Source organism: Thermobia domestica, chromosome 4 (assembly GCF_964235325.1).
Source record: "Thermobia domestica chromosome 4, izTheDome1.hap1.1, whole genome shotgun sequence".
Lineage (NCBI taxonomy): Eukaryota > Metazoa > Arthropoda > Insecta > Zygentoma > Lepismatidae > Thermobia > Thermobia domestica.
The window spans coordinates 61,383,706-61,406,310 of record NC_137457.1 but is presented as its reverse complement, the minus strand read 5'-3'; positions in this window follow the sequence as shown (position 1 = coordinate 61,406,310).

Genomic DNA, 22,605 nt, shown 5'->3' with positions numbered 1-22,605 from the left:
CGGAGACCTACCATAGTCTAAGAAACATCGATGTCCGCAAATGGAATTGTACACCCAGCCACACAAGTATCTCCACACTAAGTGCTCTAATTCCATTGCTTGGGGTCCAGGTCTTTTGCAGTTTTGATATCACCTAGACAGAGGCAACCTAACTTACATATAATTTTTCTCAGCACTTACAGCAGTTGGTAGCCCTGAGACAATTGTTTATGCGAGTAAAATTGTAAAGTAGGTGACTAGCCAAACAGTTCTCCATTCTAAGATCAATCTTTCTGGTTCATAGCGTGTTTTCCAATGAACATCATATGTTAATCTCAATATTGCTGTATATGTAATGTATTTATTCATTATATACTCTATAATGAAAGAAATAAAACACCGATCACATATGAATAAAAAAATGCTTGAAAGTAGCTGAAAATATCAAATCTAGAACAACTGCTGGAAGTAACATTGTAAATAATTGCTTCCATTGAGAGACATTCTCAAATTGTCCTCTTTCCAACATCTTCTTCTTTCTGGAGAAGAGTTGATCTTGCTTATCACACAGAGTATGCATTGGAATTGAAATTGAAACAAAAAGCTTCAGGCCGGCAGGGACTAGAAGCCGGGTCTACCGAATAGAAGTTCAGTACGCTAACCATTCACCCAACGCGCCATTTATATCTCCACCCAAACTAACACCTACTTAAAACCGTTTCATGGAAAGATATAAACAAAATACTCAAATATAAGAAAAAATTATAAACAAAATATAAATAGAAATATAAATAAGAAAATATAAGCAACTTGTGTGAGTGTCTTAAATACTTACTCGAGATTCCCTTGTTTAACTCAAAAACAGGGAATCATATACCCCTTCCTCAATGAAGAAAGTGAGCTCCTCCGTGGCTAAGCGGTTAGCATACGCGCCTTTGGCGCGGGATACCCGGGTTCGTTTCCCGGCGGGAGCTCATGTGGTTCGGATTCCACGTTAATCAGTAGGTCCACGTCTCACGTAGCCTCGCTGCTGAAAGGGACGCTAAACTGAAATTCAACTCTACTCAACTCAATGAAGAAAGTATCACGAAATGTTTTTCAGTTGAGCCTACGTCATCAGCAGAGCCGTAACTTGTGGCTCCCCCGTTCGAGGGGGCCATTTTCAGACAAAAGTTTCTTACTCCATATACGATAGGAACATGAAGTTAGAAATGAAGCATCAAATCGGGTCATTACATTACATGAACAAAAGAGCACACAAAATGTAAATAGAACAAAAATGAGTCATGGATCTGTTTGAATAATATTTATTCGTATGGCTTTGAGATTTATCAATATTGTCCCCTTACTAATACTGACAACTTACGTGCATTGAAAATCTTTCAAAGAAGCTATTGTGCATGCATTTTTCGGGGATATGTTTATTAACTTCGGGGATATGTTTATTAACTGTTTATTAATTAAGATATTAGATTATATGTATCTAATATCTTACTATTGAGATTTTTCTTTTGGGGATAGCAACTCAAAAATACAAAATCTCCTGGGTTTAGTTTGATTTGCTGGCGGTTTTCGTCAACATTTTTCTTTATTTTCTCATGTTCCTTAGTTAATGTATCATACACCGTTGATGTTTATCGAGTTCTCCAACGCTTGGGAACGTTTAATTGCGCTGTTTCACATTGGGAAATTGAGCGGGCATACTCAAATGCGACTACATATGGGATAGTCTCTAAAAAGTGGATCGTGATACGTTGTAAGCGCAGGAACACATTCTGACGTACTGAGTCCAAGTTTTAGTTTATTTAGAAGAATATTTCGTTACGAAAGCAGCTACTAAGTTGTTTGCTTGTTCACAAAGAATTCGCTGATGCACGATACGCTGAAATGTTTTTTGTTTAATCTCAAAGAAAGAATTGAAATCTTCATTCAACTGTCCACAGAAATTAATTCCTCTGTATGTGATGATGACTTTAGGTGGACCGTACACAAGTATTAAGTTTTCCAATGTGGCTTTTGCTTCGTCAGGTGTTCTGATATTCCTCAAGGGAACAAATACTAGAAAATGACTCAGTAGTTCTACCATTACTAAAGTTGAACGAATATCCTTAACTCTTAAGCAACGGGCCTAAGAGACCTAAATATCAAAGGCAAAATAATTCCTTTCGTATTGTGATAGGTTTGATGAATCCTTGCTCTTTTCTCTCGGGACATTGAAGCCATGACATGATTCACGTTCGTGTATGTATTCCCGTATATTTTTCCCCATTTGAGGGAAATATTATATCTTGATTATTTTGGTATATGTACGATTGAAGCCTGAATGTACACCGCAAAGGGGAAATTATGTGCTTCTTCTAAAATTGAAGTGATCATTTGGTGTGGAACGACCTGTTTCTTGTGTTCACAAATGACACGATGTAGTACGCCATCGATCAATTCGTAAGCTTTCGGACGGATCTCTATCGGACGGATCTTCTTGTTTCTTTTTCAATAATCTTTTTAGCCAGACTTCTTCTTGTTGCATTTTAGCAACACCAACCTTGGTTAACCAATGTATCCAATTTACGGACGCTGATGCATCGAGGATCGTGTGATCCTGTTTACCGTCTTCTTCTGAATCTTCCATAGGATATCTTGACAAATGGTCAGCTGTAATATTGTCCTTTCCCGCTAAGTGTGATATTTCAAACTGGTATGGCTGTAGCCTTAATGAACATTTCATTAACCTGGAGTTCAATGTTTTATTCTTTTGTAAATAACAACCTCCCTGGCAATCCGAATGCAACTTGAATGGTGTGTCCGTTAAATCTTAATGCAAATGCAATACGGTTTGTAACACAGCGAAACTTTAACGTTCATGACTAGAGTAATTCTTTTGTGCGTCATTTAAAGCTCGAGAAAAATAAGGAATAGGATGTAATTCGCCATCCTCTCTTTGCCCGATGTAGCCTCCAATTTTCGGTTGGGACGCATCGATGAACACGTGCACTTCCTCAGAGGGATCAAAATATGCAAGAATGGGTGGAGTAGCAAGTTTATCTTTGAGGGTTTTCCTTTTCCCTATCAGGAACACTCTGTTTTTCTTGGTTAAATTCACCAAACGTTCAGAAATTTCTGCTTAATCTTTTAGAAAACGTCTGTAGTATCCACACATGCAAAGAAACGATCTTACTTCCTTCATAGGTATTTGGGTAAGGAGCTTCTGTATAGCTTAGGCCTTTTCTTTATCTACTTCAATTCCAAACCTCCCTACATGTGTCCGAGCATGGATATTTCCTCATATGCGATGAAACATTTCTTAGGATTGAGTTTTAAGTTAAATTTGCGGGCTCTCTCAAACATGAGCCTGAGTCTACGGAGCATTTTCGGGAAATCTGGAGATGATATTACCATATGATCGAAATACAGGAATAGAATATTCCACGTTAAACCTGAATATATGGTATGCATAGCGAATTGGAAAATAGAAGGGTGATTGGTTAGTGTCATCCGGAGTCTTGTGTAGCAGTATCAGCGCTGCACATGAACGTGGTCTTATCATGTTCTTCAGGAGGGAGGGCCTTTTGGTGGAACACATTCTTACAGTCCACGAGTGAAATGTAGCGAGTTCCATTTAGTTGGGATAAGATGTCATCTATCCTGGGGATCGGAAAGGGATCCGGGATTAGTATGGAATTGAGATGGCTAAAATCACTGATCATAGTTCCAACGAAAACTATGGGTTTGGCACTTAGATCAAGCATTTTTAATTATTTTTAAATGTCTCGGTATCACCCGTGGTGGACCCCCACTTCAATAACGTTAGATGATGTGTTAATGAGTTCGGAGTTTTATCACTGAACAAAGCGCCCACGAAAACTCTGTATTTGACACTAATATCGAGTTTTTTTAATTATTCTTACATGTCTCGATAAACCACCCCTATTAGGAGTGTTCCTTACCTCATAGGGAGTAGGATGTCTTTGAAAGTATTTTGAATTCGAATTTAACCACAACAAACGCTTCGTCGTGATCTAAGACCATGATCAAATTTTGATTCATTTTCAACTCAATCGTCTGGTCCCTGGTCACATACAACAGACAGAAAGACAGACATATAGACACTTTTATTTGATACAATCACGGTCTAAACCACACAGATATCAATTCATATTATTATTTTTAACGTATAGCAAGTGATGTGTTGGGTTCATCATCTGCTTTCACAGAACTCTACAGTGATTTTAATGATGATCTGATTTGCAAAAACAGAAGAACAGGTGATCTGATTTGCACTCGGTCTTTCATTTTGTCCCAGATAAAATAAAATCAACTTAAATTACTAAATCGACTAAATCTACTTAATAAAACCGATGGCTAAGATATTTATAAAGTTGAAAAACAATGTTGTGGAGGATCAGAGGAGCAGGGCGATTTTCAAAATTTGTATTTCATTTTCAGAAATATGTGTAATAAAAAAGAAATGTTTAGTGTTTTAGCTCTGAAATAACATACAAATACATATGTCTTTTTTCTGGTATATATTTCACAAACGAAAGAGAATGTAGCCTTCTCCCCCAGTCCTATACAACGCTAAGTAAAAGTTCTTGAAAAATATTAGTGCATGAATATGAGGTTTACAATTTTCACATTTCAAGGAATAATGTTAGCAAAGCCCCCTGAAAAAAACCGTAAATATCCCACTGTCCTAGGAAAGCAATCTCCGATGAATCCCAGAACACCAATTTAGCCGAATTTTAAGAAAGATGATCAATGCACTGGCGACCGTTCATTGACTGAGGGGTAGTCCCTGGTAGGGGTGGGTGTCAGTGTTGTCGGATTTCCCGTGTTGCTGTGTTTGATATATGGCTTTTGAACATAAACATTAATGCATTCACACACTCTTTGCGGAAATTTGACAACAATGACCAGAGGCATTTGGCACGGTTTTCAATTCACTTTGACGTTTTGGTGTCTGTGTAGTTACTGAGCGGTGGTGTGCCAAGTGTTTTTATCTACATTCTTTTCTCATTAGTTTGCGGTGGTGTTTAGCATTTTGTTTTGTAGTTGTGTTGTGTTGTGTTGTGTTTAGTTGTTATCCTTGATTTTCAATTTGCGAACAAATCGCAATTACTACTAACAGCCACCGGAGCAATGTAAACGTCTCACTACATGAGAGAAAAGAATGTTGTTAAATGTGTATACATACTTTTGTAATCACGGGGATAAGGGGGCGTGAAACTATTAGAAAGACTTTTAAGGAAAACATTTGAAACAACTCTCATTTCTCCCTCCAGTATTATGAACGTGAAGCGGGAATTTTTGAGTAATAATGGTCAAATGTCCACTCCTAGGAACAAGAGACCGAATGATAGGAAAGTGACGCGGCTACAGAAATACGATACCTTTACACAAGCAGCAATACGGCACAAAATTCATAACATGTATAGAAAAAATGAACCCCCTACTTTATCGAAAATTCAGCGCGTTATAAATAAAGATAGTGACCTACCGAAGTTTCTACTATATTGCTACTCTTTGAAGATTCATCAGTGATATAGGGTTTAAATTTATAAAACTCTGCCGCAAATCATTGTTGATTGATAGAGAAGACATGGAGGCATAAGTATCTGAAACAAATAAGAAATTATAGAGCTAACGGCAGAACTATTGTTTATACAGACAAATCGTGGACGAAAGCCGGAACAACCAAATCAAAAGCTTGGAAACACACATCAATTAAAAAGGCAGATCAAGCGTGGGAGGAGCGGCTAACTCCAGGTCTTAAACCGCCCCTCAATCTTGTTATTTAATGGATAATGCACCAAAGGATTCCTTGAAAGTTGAAGAAGTTCCTAAAAAATCTTGTTCATAAAGTAAACATCAGTAGATGGGCGGCACCTGACACCCGGGAGCTGAAAAATCGCCTTTTTTTCCAGGGTCTCCTGAGATCAAGGACTCAATTTTCCAGTGTCTCACGATACGCTATGACCCACGAACCGTCCACACATGGTCTTTTACGACCTCTATGTTAGGGGTGTATTGGTTTCCTTTTATGAGCACCTTTTAGGGGTGAACTCGTTCGCTTTTATGATCATATTTTCCAACCCCTATTTTAACATAGCAGATAATACATAAGATTACGAACATATAGCATAGCAAATAATACATAAGACAACGAAACATAAAGCATAGCAGATAATACATAAGACTCATTCCCTTTTATGAGCATTTTTAAGGGTGTACTCGGTTTCTTTTATGATCACTTTTCAACCCCATAGCAGAGACTACGAACACACAGCAGAGCAGATAATATATAAGATTCATTCCCTTTTATGAGCACGTTTTAGGGGTGTATTCGTTCTCTTTATGAGCATACTTTCCAACCCCTATTTTAACATAGCACATATTACATAAGACTACGAACACATTCTCCAACCCTTATTTAAACATAGCAGAGAATACATGGAGACTACGAACATAGCACAGATTACATAGGAGAGCTCATAAAAGAGAATGGCTTACTTTTTAACCCCTGTTGTAATATAGCAGAAATAGCAGACACTGAACACATTTTCCAAACACCTATGTAACATAGCAAAGAGTACCAACATAATAGGGGGGTGTACTCGTTCAAACCCTATTTATATCAGAGGTAATGAAAGAGTATGGCATATTTTCCAACCCCTATTTTAACAGCAGAAATTACACTGAGACTACGAACACACAGCAGAGCGGAGAATACATAAGATTCATTCCACCCCTATTTGAACATAGCACAGCTAATAAAAGAGTATGGTTTATTTTAGAACCCTTATTTTACCATAACAGAAATCACACAGAGAGTACGAAACATAGCGAAGATTAAACATAGTCCATTTTAGGGGGTGTACTCGTTCTCTTTTATGAGTACATTTTAGGGGATGGACTCGTTCCCTTTTGTGATCATATTTTTCAACTCCTATTTTAACATAGCAGATAATACATAAGACTACGTACTTTTTCACCCCTTATTTTACCATAGCAGAGAATACATGGAGACAACGAACACATAGTAGAGCAGATAATCTTTAAGAGGTGGACTCGTATGATCACTTTTCCACCCCTATTTTTACCATGGCAGATAATACATAAGACTACGTAACATAGCAGGGGTGTACTCGTTCCAACCCCTATTTTAACATAGACAATGAGCACATTATAGCAAAGATTACTTAACCGTCCACCCACGGTCTACAGATACTCATTTTAAGGGATGTATTCATTGTCTTTGATGATCACTTTTTCCACCCTTATTTGAACATAGCAAATTCATTCCACCCCTAATTCAACATAGTAGAGATGTATTTGTTTAGGGTGTATTCATTCTCTTTTATGAGCACCTTGAACCGGCGACCCACGTTATTTTACGATCTCCATTTTGGGGATGTGCTTGTTCCCTTTTTAACCCCTATTTCCCACAGAGGCTACGGACATAGCAGATTACATAGCAAACGGGGTGTACTTGTTCCAACATAGCAAAGAATTCTTTTTTACCTGGGTCTTATAATTTATGTGGGATACGCCCTTTCTATGACAATTTTAACCAATTTGAATGAAACTCGGAATATAGGGGATTTCGGACATGCTGGTTACGAATATTATATTCATTTTTAGCTGGGTCTTATAGTTTATGTGGGATACGCCCTTACTATGACAATTTTATCCAATTTGGATGAAACTCGGCATATGGGGTTTTCAGACATGCTGATCACGAATACGATATTTATTTTACCTGGGTCTTATAGTTTATGTGGAATACTTCCTACCTGTGACAATTTTAACCGATTTCAATGAAACTCGGCATATGGGGGTTTTCGGACATGCTGATCACGAATATTATACTTATATCTACCGGGGTCTTATAGTTTATGTGAGATACGCCCTTTCTATGACAATTTTAACCAAATTTGGATGAAATTCGGCATATGGTGGTTTTCGAACATGCTGATTACGAATATTATATATATTTCTACCTTGGTCTTATAGTTTATGTGGGATACGCCCTTCCTATGACAATTTTAACCGATTTGGATGAAACTCGGTATATGGGCGTTCTCGATCATGCTGATTACGAATATCACATCTACGTCTACCTGGGTGTTATAGTTTATGTGGGTTACGCCCTTTGTATGACACTTATAACCCAATCACTCGTAAACGAAGCAACATATTAAGGTGGTGTTTCCACATTTAGCAATTGGTCATCAACTACTACAAGTTCCAAAAATAATCGCCATCGAGGTCAAAGGTCAAAATACTTAAAACCTAATAACTCAAAACGGATCCTCATGTTGAGGTGCTGTTTCAAAATCTAGTAATTGGTCATCAACTACAGCAAGTTCCAAAATAATGACCATCGAGGTCAAAGATCAAAATACTTAAAACCTAATAACTCGAAAACTGAGCCCCATATTGAGATGACGTTTCCACATTTAGTAATCGGTCACCAAATTCCACATGTCTCAAACGTGTCAACCATCGAGGTCAAAGGTCAACATACTTAAAACCCAATCACTCGAAACGAATCCTCATATTGAGGTGGTGTTTCCACATTTAGTAATAGGTCATCAACTACTACAAGCTCCAAAAATAATGACTACCGAGGTCAAAGGTCAAAATACTTAAAACCTAATAACTCGAAAACTAAACCAAATATTGAGGTGCTGTTTCCACATTTAGTAATCGCCCACCAACTACTACAAGTCCCAAAATAATGATCATCGAGGTCAAAGGTCAACATACTTAAAACCTAATAACTCGAAAACTGAGCAAAACATTGAGGTGCTGTTTCCACATTTAGTAATCGGTCACCAAAGACCACATGTCTTAAAAGTGTCGACCATCGAGGTCAAAGGTCAAAATACTTAAACCTAATAACTCGAAAACCGAGCGAAATATTGAGGTTGTGTTTCCACATTTAGTAATAGTTCATCAATCACTGCAAATTACAAAATAATGACCATCGAGAGCTCGTAAACGGAGCAACGGATAAATTTTGTACCAAGCAGAAATAGTGAGGAAGAAATAAATTTGAGTCGCCTACTGAATTTTGTACCAACGAAAAATCTAATTTGTAACTAGCTCAGAATTTCTGTACCTGTTTGGGTTATTCCAAATAAACGAAAAAAAAATAATTTGGATGGACTAACGAAAAGAAAAAATGTATGCCATTTTAACTAGCTGAGAATTATATGTCTTTGTGTACTAATTAAATAAAAGAATGAATATTGTGCCAATGAGAAACGCCATTTTTCTAGACCACGTTCTAATATTTAAACAAACGAAGCGGTGAATTTGAGTGACCTATTCAATTTTGCACCAACGAGATATAACTGCGTATTGTAAATCATTTTGTACTATTTAAATAAACAATCGGATAAATGTAACCGGCTCAGAATTTCAATATTAGTTTGTACTCTTGAGTGAGCTTTCAAATTTTGTAGCAAGAGGACCATTTTTAAAACTAACTCAGAATTTCATTTCATTTTGTAATACTCAAATTTGGATGGAGTGTTTAGTTTTGTACGAACCAGAAAAAATTGATAGGATTATTTCCTTATGTACCAACTAGAAAAAGTGAAGGGCCATTATTTAAGTAAACGAAGGGTTAAATTTGAGTGACCTATTCAATTTTTTACCAAGTAGAAAAATTGAAGATTGAATAAATTTTTTTGCAATTAAAAAAGCGGAGAAGGTCTATTTTTAAGTAGTTCAGTATTTATGTACATTTTGTACTACTCAAATTCACCTTCTGTACCAACCAGAGAAAAACAAAGAAAGACCATATTCTGCTACTCAAACAAACGAAGGAATAAGCTCAGAATTTCTATACCTTTTGTTCTATTCAAATAAACGAAGGAACGAAGAAGGGTAATTTTATATCCTTTCGTACTGATCAAATAAACGAAGGAAGCAAGCAGAAAAAGTCCCTTTTAGTTTTGTACCAACCACAAAAAAAGGGAAAAAGGCCCATTATAAAAAGCTCGGTATTTTTATACCATTTTGTATTACTCTATTAAATTTGGGTGGTCTATTTCATTCTTGTAACAATCAGAAAAAGAGTAAAGATGATACATTTTAACAGCTCAGAATTTTATACCTTTGTGAAGGATTAAAAAACGAGTAATTCATTTAGTTGTGGTGCTACATTTTGTATGTTTTTGTGTCATCCAGATCAGTTTATTTATTTCTTTTAAAGAAAACAATACATTACTCTCACTGACAATTCAGTTGCCAGTAATTCAGTATTTTATCTCTAACTATTATTTACATGAGTTAGTCCAATGTTTGTAATCTATTAAATTCTTAATATTACAATATTACAAATTGATCCATTTATGAAATAATATAGTTAACAGTTCAATTCTCAGTAACCCTTTGTAATTTCTCAACTTACATCAAAGTATTTAGCCCTAATATATTCTTCTATTCTTACACAATCAAATACATATGCTACAGTGACTCAGAGTTCATTTACATAATTAAAAAAATGTTTGTCTTTCTCTAAAAACATTTCTACTGTTTCTTTGATATAATACTCACACTCTGTAATGGATTCATATACTAGATTATTTTTTTTCTCCAAAGTATAAGTGTTGTTAATATTACAACCTTTAAAATGCTTCTTTAAATAAATTCTATAGATTTTCTCTCTCATTTCACGTTTAGTTAAAATCGTCCACACCTTTTGTAATAATTCGTAATCATACTGCAGCAAACAGTTGTGATCTTTTTCATTTTCAATATGTACAGAACATGCTTCACATAATAATACTGAATTTGGAGTGTACTCATTAAATAATTGTATAGCACATGTATCACTAATACTTTCACTAGTACACTCGCACTCATTAGCTTCCACTTCAAAACAGTTAATATTTGAATCACTGTCATCATAACTTTCCGGGAGTATTTCATCATTATATCTATTATAGCGTCTAAAATAATACCCTTCTTCTATTTCTTGTGATGGATATATGATTCTCACTTTATCACGTAATTCATCTGGCAAATCGGGGTCAGACGGGTGAATTAACAGTATAGGTTTTTCGTTTTCACGCCTAATTTCTTTTTCTCTAGGTGAAACATAAACAATCTCCGTGCTAGTCATTTTTTCTGCTCTTCAACAAATCAAATCAAATAAATATTTTTTTCAAGTGTGATACATCTATTTATATACCTACAATAAAAGCATTCTATGCGTTCCCCGTGTTTAATAATATGTTTCAAGGCAATACAAAATAAATCTTTTCCAACAAACAATTCGTTATTATAACATCATGATGTATGTTCTATTATTTTCCAAATATACTCCATAAACTAATATTCCATTATAATAAAATACATGAATGCAAAAATATATATTTGTCTTTTTGGGCTTAATAAGTTTCATATAATTTACCTTAGACGAGGAAAGAAGGTTTAAAAAAATTCCATTAAGCAAATATAATTGAATCGTTGAGCAATAGGCAGTACCTTAGGACCCTCACTATACTAGCAATACAAATGTTAGGTAACGCATTCGTAACGCTGCTCAAATATCTGCAGCAACAGAATGAATAATTCCGCACTCTTTATGGTGTGGAACATGGAACTTTGAAGACTTTTCTTTTCCTTGATGAGCAGATTCTTACTTTGATATGATATCTTCTTCTTCTGGCTTTCCTTCTGCTTTTTTTCTCTATCACCACTGTGATCAAAAATGGTTATGCATGCTGTTATGATTCGTCGTCCTTCATCAGTTTTCTTTAGTACGCTAATTGCTATGGATTAAGTTATAATTGAATTATGACGCAACTCTGGTTTGTTAAATCTCACGCTCAAATAATTAGTTAGTGACCGGGAAACTTTGGACTTTAGCGTCGCCGTTAGTATTTTGTCAACCTAATTCGCTAAACAAACGTCAATACCTATACAGTGGCGGGAGAAACATTTTAAATAGTTATCTGGATGACACAAAAACATACAAAATGTAGCACCACAACTAAATGAATCACTCGTTTTTTTAATCCTTCACAAAGGTATAAAATTCTGAGCTAGTTAAAATGTATCATCTTTACTTTTTTCTGATTGTTACAAGAATAAAATAGACCACCCAAATTTATTAGAGTAATACAAAATGGTATAAAAATCCCGAGCTTGTTATAATGGGCCTTCCCTTTTTTTCGTGGTTGGTACAAAACTAAAAGGGGCTTTTTCTGCTTGCTTCCTTCTTCTATTTGATCAGTACGAAGGGATATAAAATTATTCTTCTTCATTCCTTCGTTTATTTGAATAGAACAAAAGGTATAGAAATTCTGAGCTTATTCCTTCGTTTGTTTGAGTAGCAGAATATGGTCTTTCTTTGTTTTCCTCTGGTTGGTACATAAAATAGAATTTGAGTAGTACAAAATGTACATAAATACTGAACTATTTAAAAATAGACCTTCACCGCTTTTTAAATTGCAAACAAAACCTATTCATTCTTCAATTTTTCTACTTGGTACAAAATTGAATAGGTCACTCAAATTTAACCCTTCGTTTATTTTAATAGCACAAAAAGTACAAATTGCTGAGCTAGTTATCATTGAGCTTATTTGCTTAAGCCACTCAAATTTATTCTTTCGTTTGTTTGAGTTAGTTAAAGAATAGACGAAACTAAATAGGCCACCCAAATTTGATTAGTACAAAATGTTAGTTCTTTCCTTTTTCTGCTTGCTACAAAAGTGAATAGGTCACACAAATTTATTCCTTCGTCCATTTGAGTATTACAAAATGATATAAAATTTTGAATCTGGTTAGTACAAATTTATTCCTTTGTTTGTTTAAATAGTAAAACATGACCTGGAAATGCGACTTCTCGTTGGTGCAAAATTCAATAGGCCACTCAAATGGTATATAAAGCTGAGCTTCGCTTTTTGTGGTTATTACAAATATATTCCTATGTTTATTTGTGTAGCTTTTTTCTGTTTGGTACAAATATTACAAAAAGGCATAAAAATCTAAGCCTGATATAAATAGTTAGGACACCCATATTTATTAATTCCTTTCCTTATAGGCATGGCAACATTAGGTATGAAATGCTTCTTCTTAGGTTTTCTTCGGATGAGTACAAAAACTTAGACTACTCAAGTTATCCTCAGTTTTTTAATGGTACAAAAATACAAAATTGCCCTTTTTTGATTTTCTTCTGATTGGCACAAAAATAAAATAGATTATCCAAATTTGGGTAGTACAAAAATCGTACAGAAATGTTGTACTAGTTAAAATGGGCTTTCTTCGGTTTTTCTCTGGTTGCTACAAAATTAAATAGCTCACTCATATTTATGCCTTCGTTTATTAGACTAGTTTAAAATGATATAAAATTCGGTGCTAGTTAAAATGGTCCTTTTTTGGTTTTCCTTTTGTTGAAAAAATACAAAATGGTTTATAATACTCAGCCTCGGTTATTCTCTGGTTGTTATAAAATTAAATATCTCACTCAAATGCATTACTTCGTTTAATCGATTTTGAGTTGACACAAATTATAAGTCCTCTGTTTATTTGAATACTCCAAAATGGTGCAATTTCTTTGTTTTTCTCGGTCGTGCAAAACTAAGTATTCCATTGTTTATTTGAGTCGTAAAATTATGTAAATAGTTCTTCTTCGCCTTTTTTAGACCACTCAAATTCTGAGCCAGTTAAATGGCATTTCTCATTGGTACAAAATTGAATAGGTCACTTAAATTTTTTCTTTCGTATATTCAGCTAGTTCATTTTTTCTCGTTGGTATAAAAAGTAGAACATCGAAAATATGAACTTGTTAAAATGGCTCTTCTTCGTTTTTTCTGATTGATACAAAAATTGAACATTCCAGTTGTTCAAAAGTTACATACATTCTGAGCTAGTTAAAATAGTCAATTTTCGTTTCTTTTAACAGTACATAATGTGCTAGTTAAAGTAGATCTTCTTCTCTTTTCCAGTTGGTACAAAAGAAAATAGTTCCCCTAAATTAAATTCATACTTATTTTTTTCTTGTTGCTACAAAACTAAATATTCTATTCCTTCGTTTATTGGCGTAGTACAAAATGATATAAAATTCTGAGCTACATAACATTGCATTTCTCGTTGGTTCAAAATTAACCATCTTTGGTATATCTTTGCTTTTTTTCTCGAAGTAAGCCAGTCATATTTATTCATTATTCCTTCTCTCTGCTTTGTACAAAACTGAATACGACTATGTGTTCGTAGTCGCCATGTATTCTCTTCTATGTTAAAATAGGGATGGAAAAAGTGATCATAAAAGGGAACGAGTCCACCCCTAAAAAGTGCTCATAAAAGAGAACGAGTTCACCCCTTAAAATGTGCTCATAAAATAGAATGAATACACCTCTAAAATGGAGGTCGTATAAGACAATGGGTGGACGGTACGTGGGTCATAGCGTATCGTGCGACACTGGAAAATTGAGTCCTTGATCTCAGGAGACCCTGGAATAAAAGGCGATTTTTCAAGCTACCGGGTGTCAGGTGCCGCCCATCTACCAACATCCAATGGTTAGAAAGTAGAGGAATTGCGTGAGATTCGGCCTGAAAAAAAAATTGAAGTAATTGAAAAATATAGAGGTACCGTATAAAATTGAAATTAGCAAAGGTAACAGATCACGAACTGCTACGGCTGTCTACTTATCATTGCGAAGTTTCCGCCTTAGAAATGGTTTGGAGCAAACTTAAAGGATACGTAGCAGGGGAAAATCAAAATCGTACTAGTTATAGAGATATTGCTTAGGGAGGGCATGGAAAGGGTTACAGCTAAAGACTAGAGTAATTACGCCAATCCGGTAAAAATGTTGAAAAGGAAATGTGGGAAGCAGACGGACTTATCGAAATAATACACAAAGAGATATTAATAAATCTCGAGGGTGACATATCAACCAGTTCTGAGGAGGATTGTGACCTTTGGTAGTAGTGTAGTAGCTTAGCGACTGGATCATGCAAAATGTGATACCAACATGCCACTTTCAGCGATGATAGGCCCATTAATAAGAAGTACATCTTTATATAGAATCACCTCGGCGGGGGTCTTGTTTTAGGCGTCATCAATATGGCCGCCAAACGAATTTCGACTTAACTGAGTTTAAAAATGTATAACTCCATTGCCATTATAGGTAGAAACTTCGCTTGAAACTTTATTTTTAACAGACAAATTCTGACCCAAGCATATATTAACTAATAAATAATAGGGTTAGAGTTTCGGCAAATTAACTTTGCCTTCATCAGACACATTATGGAATACAATTTCTAAGATTACAGCTTATATACTTCTTAAAATGAGAGGAGGTCATTCCATGAACCAATCATATTCGTCCTTTCCTTTAACAATTTTTAATTAATAGATATGCAACTTTTAATGATCAACTTTCACTTAAGAGCTAAACTTTTAATTGGCACACCTGTATATGAATAACTTTCACTTTTGAAAAACATAAACTTTTAATTGTCTATTCGCTGTTCAATACACCTGTTTTTACCTCTTCTTTCCTCTCTGTTTTATCCAATATCTTTCTCCATGCATCATGTATATTCAGTCCGCTATTCCAATTCATAAGTTTCTCACTTCCTTCCTTTCTTATCCATTCTGCCTCTTTCCATTTTCTTATAATGCTTCTTTTCTCCTTCTCCAGCCCCTCTACGCCTTCCCAGTCTATTTCATGTCCTGTCTCCCTTACATGTTTATATATAGTGTTACTATCTCTCTTCAATCGAACGTCGTCCCTGTGCTGTTTAATCCTTTTTTGTAACCTCTTTCCTGTTTCTCCTATATAACTCATATCACGTTCTTTGCATTTAATTCTATATACAACCCCTTCATCACTTATTTGAATCTCTGTTATCTTCCTTTTCCTCGTTCGCAACGCATCTAACATTCTTCTGCTACCTTTTCTGTTCGTTCTTACTCCTCCTTTTCTCAATAAGTTTTTTAAAACTTCCGTTTTTTCTCCTATGCTCTCTATTCCGAACCATCTTTTCTTTTCTTCTTCTCTATCTTCTCTCACTTCCTTCTGCCTTCTGCCCTCTTCTTTCTTGCTATTCTTCTTCAATCTATCCTCACTATATCCATTCTGTATTAATAAACTGTGAAATTGTTCTATGTCTTCTTTTCTCTTCTCGTCATCACTGTCTATCATCTTTATCCTTCTCTCCATGTTTCTAATAAAGTTCCTTTTAGTTCCTTCATCTACATCACTTCTTCTATGGCAATAAACTCCTGCTGAACATTTTTTTCTATACCATGTTGTTTCGAATCTCCCTCTTACTTTCCTTATTGCCATATCTAAAAAGTTTATTTTCCCCTCTTCCTCTAATTCTACCTCCAGGCTTATTCCTTTTTCTTTATCTTCTATCCTTCCCACAAATTGCTCGAACTGTCTCTTCGTTCCTTTCCAAATACCTAAACAATCATCCACATACCTGCAAAACATAATCAGTCTTTCGCCTCCTTCCTCTTTAACTTTCTGTTCCCATTTATTCATCACAATTTCTGATAACACTGGGCTTAGTTTTGATCCTATACTTAGTCCTTCCTTTATTTTCACTAATTTTTCTCCTATTGTACACACACTGTTCTCCCATATCAGTTTTAATGCTTTTATCACTTTCTCCTTCTTCCATTTCCTTATTGTTCTGTTCTTCGTTTCTTCTTCCAATACCGTCAAAATATAATCCCTCCTTAAGCTGGGAAACATTGCTTTGACATCTACGCTAAACATCAGTGTTCTTTCATTTCTTCTTCCTACTTTCTCTATCATCCTCTTGACTTCTTCTGTATTCTTAACTCTATTACTTACTTGTTCCCCTCTTATTTCCTCTGCTATTTTTTTATTTCCTCTTATAATGGTTGAAAGATATTCTTTCTGCAATCCATTACTCGCCTCAACTTTACCTCTTTTTTGTGGATCTTCGGGAATCCTTTCATATCCGGAATTCTCCCTTTTTCGTCTATTAACTTTCTAAAGCCTGCCTTCTTCGTATTCTTTATTATCTCCTCTTTTACTTCTTCTTTCATCTTTCTCTCACCTATCACCTCGTACGTCTCGTCGCATAATTCATCTAATTTCTCTTTGTACCATTTTTCTTCCATAACTACTACTGCTCCTCCTTTATCGGCTTGTTGTATAACAATGTCTTTCCTTCGCCTTAAGCTCTTCAATCCTTCTTTCTCTTCTTTTGTAAGATTTCCTATTCGCTTGTTCATATTCTGCCTCACTATAGCAGCAGCTTTTCTTCTTATCTTGTTCCTTTCTCTCTCTTCTTTTATGTCCATAATTGCTTGTTCCACTGATAAAACTAATTCTCTTGTATCCGTCTTTTCTTCCTTCACTTTGAACTTGTATCCCAAATCAAGGCACTTTTCTTCTTCTTCCTTTAATATTACGTTTCCTATCTTCACATCTCTATTTGCTTTTCCCTTTTTTCTTTCGTTCCATCCTAAATTCTTCCCTTTCTTTTCCAATCTTTGCCACTCTTTCTCTTCAAACCTTATTTCCCATTCACTTAGGCTTTTCAATACTTCTTCTCTCACAAACACTAACAATGCATCTTCAATTTCTTCCTTTATCTTCTTTGTCACTATTTCACTCTTTTGAACTTCCCTTGTCTTCTCTCTAATTAAATCCCATACAAGTTGCTTCTCTGCTCTTCTCACTAACTGTTTATATCTCTTTGTTTCATACTTAACACCATTTTTAACAATCTTCAGTCCTTTCGGTGTTGTGTTTTCCTCCAAACATTTTCTTAAGAATTTTATTTGCTGTCTCTTAGAAATCTCCTTCCTTCTCCTGTCTTTCCATCCGTTTATCCTCCTATTCAGAGTTAGAGGTACTTCTATCTGAATACCACTCATTCTAGCTTTGGAACTTCTTGTATAAATTAATAGACAAATTCTGACCAAAGCATATATTAACTAATAAATAATAGCGTTACAGTTTCGGCAAATTAACTTTGCCTTCATCAGACACATTATGGAATACAATTTCTAAGATTACAGCTTATATACTTCTTAAAATGAGAGGAGGTCATTCCATGAACCAATCATATTCGTCCTTTCCTTTAACAATTTTTAATTAATAGATATGCAACTTTTAATGATCAACTTTCACTTAAGAGCTAAACTTTTAATTGGCACACCTGTGTATGAATAACTTTCACTTTTGAAAAACATAAACTTTTAATTGTCTATTCGCTGTTCAATACACCTGTTTTTACCTCTTCTTTCCTCTGTGTTTTATCCAATATCTTTCTCCATGCATCATGTATATTCAGTCAGCTATTCCAATTCATAAGTTTCTCGCTTGATTCCTTTCTTATCCATTCTGCCTCTTTCCATTTTCTTATAATGCTTCTTTTCTCCTTTTCCAGCCCCTCTACGCCTTCCCAGTCTATTTCATGTCCTGTCTCCCTTACATGTTTATATATAGCGTTACTATCTCTCTTCAATCGAACGTCGTCCCTGTGCTGTTTAATCCTTTTTTGTAACCTCTTTCCTGTTTCTCCTATATAACATGTAAGGGACGACGTTCGATTGAAGAGAGATAGTAACGCTATATATAAACATGTAAGGGAGACAGGACATCAAATAGACTGGGAAGGCGTAGAGGGGCTGGAAAAGGAGAAAAGAAGCATTATAAGAAAATGGAAAGAGGCAGTATGGATAAGAAAGGAAGGAAGCGAGAAACTTATGAATTGGAATAGCGGACTGAATATACATGATGCATGGAGAAAGATATTGGATAAAACAGAGAGGAAAGAAGAGGTAAAAACAGGTGTATTGAACAGCGAATAGACAATTAAAAGTTTATGTTTTTCAAAAGTGAAAGTTATTCATACACAGGTGTGCCAATTAAAAGTTTAGCTCTTAAGTGAAAGTTGATCATTAAAAGTTGCATATCTATTAATTAAAAATTGTTAAAGGAAAGGACGAATATGATTGGTTCATGGAATGACCTCCTCTCATTTTAAGAAGTATATAAGCTGTAATCTTAGAAGTTGTATTCCATAATGTGTCTGATGAAGGCAAAGTTAATTTGCCGAAACTGTAACGCTATTATTTTTTAGTTAATATATGCTTTGGTCAGAATTTGTCTGTTAATTTATACAAGAAGTTCCAAAGCTAGAATGAGTGGTATTCAGATAGAAGTACCTCTAACTCTGAATAGGAGGATAAACGGATGAAAAGACAGGAGAAGGAAGGAGATTTCTAAGAGACAGCAAATAAAATTCTTAAGAAAATGTTTGGAGGAAAACACAACACCGAAAGGATTGAAGATTGTTAAAAAAGGTGTTAAGTATGAAACAAAGAGATATAAACAGTTAGTGAGAAGAGCAGAGAAGCAACTTGTATGGGATTTAATTAGAGAGAAGACAAGGGAAGTTCAAAAGAGTGAAATAGTGACAAAGAAGATAAAGGAAGAAATTGAAGATGCATTGTTAGTGTTTGTGAGAGAAGAAGTATTGAAAAGCCTAAGTGAATGGGAAATAAGGTTTGAAGAGAAAGAGTGGCAAAGATTGGAAAAGAAAGGGAAGAATTTAGGATGGAACGAAAGAAAAAAGGGAAAAGCAAATAGAGATGTGAAGATAGGAAACGTAATATTAAAGGAAGAAGAAGAAAAGTGCCTTGATTTGGGATACAAGTTCAAAGTGAAGGAAGAAAAGACGGATACAAGATAATTAGTTTTTTCAGTGGAACAAGCAATTATGGACATAAAAGAAGAGGGAGAAAGGAACAAGATAAGAAGAAAAGCTGCTGCTATAGTGAGGCAGAATATGAACAAGCGAATAGGAAATCTTACAAAAGAAGAGAAAGAAGGATTGAAGAGCTTAAGGCGAAGGAAAGACATTGTTATACAACAAGCCGATAAAGGAGGAGCAGTAGTAGTAATGGAAGAAAAATAGTACAAAGAGAAATTAGATGAATTATGCGACGAGACGTACGAGGTGATAGGTGAGAGAAAGATGAAAGAAGAAGTAAAAGAGGAGATAATAAAGAATACGAAGAAGGCAGGCTTTAGAAAGTTAATAGACGAAAAAGGGAGAATTCCGGATATGAAAGGATTCCCGAAGATCCACAAAAAAGAGGTAAAGTTGAGACGAGTAATGGATTGCAGAAAGAATATCTTTCAACCATTATAAGAGGAAATAAAAAAAATAGCAGAGGAAATAAGATGGGAACAAGTAAGTAATAGAGTTAGGAATACAGAAGAAGTCAGTAAGTAATAGAGTTAAGAATACAGATGATAGAGAAAGTAGGAAGAAGAAATGAAAGAACACTGATGTTTAGCGTAGATGTCAAAGCAATGTTTCCCAGCTTAAGGAGGGATTATATTTTGAAGGTATTGGAAGAAGAAATGGAGAATAGAACAATAAGGAAATGGAAGAAGGAGAAAGTGATAAAAGCATTAAAACTGATATGGGAGAACAGTGTGTGTACAATAGGAGAAAAATTAGTGAAAATAAAGGAAGGACTAAGTATAGGATCGAAACTAAGCCCAGTGTTATCAGAAATTGTGATGAATAAATGGGAACAAAAAGTTAAAGAGGAAGGAGGCGAAAGACTGATTATGTTTTGCAGGTATGTGGATGATTGTTTAGGTATTTGGAAAGGAACGAAGAGACAGTTCGAGCAATTTGTGGGAAGGATAGAAGATAAAGAAAAAGGAATAAGCCTGGAGGTAGAATTAGAGGAAGAGGGGAAAATAAACTTTTTAGATATGGCAATAAGGAAAGTAGGAGGGAGATTCGAAACAACATGGTATAGAAAACAATGTTCAGCAGGAGTTTATTGCCATAGAAGAAGTGATGTAGATGAAGGAACTAAAAGGAACTTTATTAGAAACATGGAGAGAAGGATAAAGATGATAGACAGTGATGACGAGAAGAGAAAAGAAGACATAGAACAATTTCACAGTTTATTAATACAGAATGGATATAGTGAGGATAGATTGAGGAAGAATAGCAAGAAAGAAAAGGGCAGAAGGCAGAAGGAAGTGAGAGAAGATAGAGAAGAAGAAAAGAAAAGATGGTTCGGAATAGAGAGCATAGGAGAAAAAACGGAAGTTTTAAAAAACTTATTGAGAGAAGGAGGAGTAAGAACGTACAGAAAAGGTAGCAGAAGAATGTTAGATGCGTTGCGAACGAGGAAAAGGAAGATAACAGAGATTCAAATAAGTGATGAAGGGGTTGTATATAGAATTAAATGCAAAGAACATGATATGAGTTATATAGGAGAAACAGGAAAGAGGTTAAAAAAAGGATTAAACAGCACAGGGACGACGTTCGATTGAAGAGAGATAGTAACGCTATATATAAACATGTAAGGGAGACAGGACATGAAATAGACTGGGAAGGCGTAGAGGGGCTGGAAAAGGAGAAAAGAAGCATTATAAGAAAATGGAAAGAGGCAGAATGGATAAGAAAGGAATCAAGCGAGAAACTTATGAATTGGAATAGCGGACTGAATATACACGATGCATGGAGAAAGATATTGGATAAAACAGAGAGGAAAGAAGAGGTAAAACAGGTGTATTGAACAGCGAATAGACAATTAAAAGTTTATGTTTTTCAAAAGTGAAAGTTATTCATACACACGTGTGCCAATTAAAAGTTTAGCTCTTAAGTGAAAGTTGATCATTAAAAGTTGCATATCTATTAATTAAAAATTGTTAAAGGAAAGGACGAATATGATTGGTTCATGGAATGACCTCCTCTCATTTTAAGAAGTATTTAAGCTGTAATCTTAGAAATTGTATTCCATAATGTGTCTGATGAAGGCAAAGTTAATTTGCCGAAACTCTAACGCTATTATTTATTAGTTAATATATGCTTTGTTCAGAATTTGTCTGTTCATTTATACAAGAAGTTCCAAAGCTAGAATGAGTGGTATTCAAACTTTATTTTGCACAGAATACACTATACCTCTATTATCATTATAAATACTTGCCTTATATTGCCGCCATTTTTAAATATGGCGTCCCAAACTGGAAAAATGTTTGTTTTTAAAACGATTTTCTATGTTTTATAACAAATAACTTTGAAACTGCTATGATTATGGAAAAATGTTTTGGAACAATCGTCAAAGGACATTTTAATAGCTTTCGAACGCGACCAGAATCATTGATGTATCTCAACAAATAACTGAGATAATCATTTTTTGTAGGACTAAATGTCGAAATTTCGTGAATAACGTTTGAATGTATCCGTAGATGTAGTTATATGGTATTTGTAGTTCCATTGGCCCTTTGATAATAGGAACATAGTACCGCTACCAGTATGTTCCTTTTACCGTGGAGAATAGCAAATCACAAGTGTTTATTTTCTGCCCGTGCTGAAAACCCTTTATAACGTCATAAATCCAAGATGGCCGCCGCGGTTTATCTCCGGTACGAGAAGTGGGAATTTCTCGCCACAGAAAAATAATAGAAACATGTAATAACTGCCAATCTCTTTCTTTGAATGTGAAGAATCTTCACATAACATTGATTTTCTCCCGTTTGTCTCTGACGTCATAAACAGTATGGTGCCATGGCTTACATACGGATTAAGAAAATTATTTATTTTTCGCATTAGAGAAACGATAGAAACATGCAACAATCA